Below are 1,317 nucleotides of genomic sequence, written 5' to 3' on the forward strand. Positions count from 1 at the left end.
TTTACTTTCAACAAGATGGTGCCCCAGCCCACTACCAAAATCGTGTTATGGCGTATATCGACGAAAATCGAGGAAGATGGATAGGCCGTAGAGGTGCTGTGGAGTATCCACCACGTTCTCCAGACCTAGCTCCTCGGGACTTTTACCTGTGGGGAACACTGAAGGACGTCGTTTATCGACAAAAGCCACATTGGATGAACTTCGAGAATCCATCGTACATTCATGTGCAAATATCCTACTGAAAACGTTGTAGTTAGTACTTCGTGCTGCAGTTCGGAGTCATCGTTTGTGTATGGATGTTAATGGTGACCATTTCGAACACCTACAGTGATATCTTTGAGTTGGACTTTAAGCTACACTTTCACCAAAAATGAGACAACTCCGTTTATTAGTTTGCAAGTTATGGACGTTTAAACAGTGGATACATTTTTTTGGACCCCTCTGTATTTGCGCACGGTGTACGGGAAAGAAGTTCCAACGTTGTTATGCCGATGAGACGATGACGTGTGCTAAGCGAAGGAATATGTACCGTTGTCAGAGAAGTCGGTCGCGCCAGATACTAACACGATAAGAATAGACCAGGTCATCCCAGTAGCGGACGAAGGATTAGGCATTTTGTGGAGGAAAGAAGTGTCATCTGCCTCCTTAGCTCAGGGGCTAGAGCACTGGTCTTGTAAACCAGGGGTCGTGAGTTCGATTCTCACAGGGGGCAAACATTTTAATTGGAATGAGGACGTGGAATTCGCACAGCCGGTGCTCTGCATGTGAACGAAGATTTCGTGCAAAAATTTGTTTGTGTGTGATAAGACGGAAGCAACGTGTCCCTCGCACAGCCGGTGCTCTGCATGTGAACGAAGATTTCGTGCAAAAAATTGTTTGTGTGTGGTAAGACGGAAGCAACGTGTCCTCGGAACTTAAAATGGTCGATGAAGACATGGTAAATGAAATCGCATTATTGTGTGTGTCAGCAATCATTATTACTAGTTAATTTAACTTTCGGTCTCGATCGCTTTTTATTTGTTTTCCAGCTGTGCATCTGGAGGCGAAACGCCATCCATAAGTATCTCTCATTGTGAATGGACAACATCCAGTAGCCAGCAGTCATTTTGAGTAGTACATACCAGCTGTACTGATTATCTTACGCCTGGAAGACATCCTATAATTTTTCCCTGGTGTAACCATTTAGTTACGGCGATTGTTCAAATTACGTAAACCACAATACTAAACAGTTTAGTGTCCACTGTCATTACCTCACTCGCCTCTACCGACACAGTCAGTACACATTTGTTGGTGATTTTCCGAGATTTCAGATATCTG

At 44.0% G+C, this 1,317-nt stretch overlaps 1 non-coding gene across 1 annotated transcript; it reads left to right on the forward strand.

Moving 5' to 3' along the window:
- The first annotated feature begins 639 nt into the window (after positions 1-639).
- Trnat-ugu (transfer RNA threonine (anticodon UGU)) lies at positions 640-712 on the forward strand. The gene has a single exon. It is a non-coding gene; the product is annotated as a tRNA-Thr (tRNA).
- Positions 713-1,317: the final 605 nt, after the last annotated feature.

This window comes from Schistocerca gregaria, chromosome 2 (genome assembly GCF_023897955.1).
Source record: "Schistocerca gregaria isolate iqSchGreg1 chromosome 2, iqSchGreg1.2, whole genome shotgun sequence".
In the NCBI taxonomy this organism is placed as follows: Eukaryota; Metazoa; Arthropoda; class Insecta; order Orthoptera; family Acrididae; genus Schistocerca; species Schistocerca gregaria.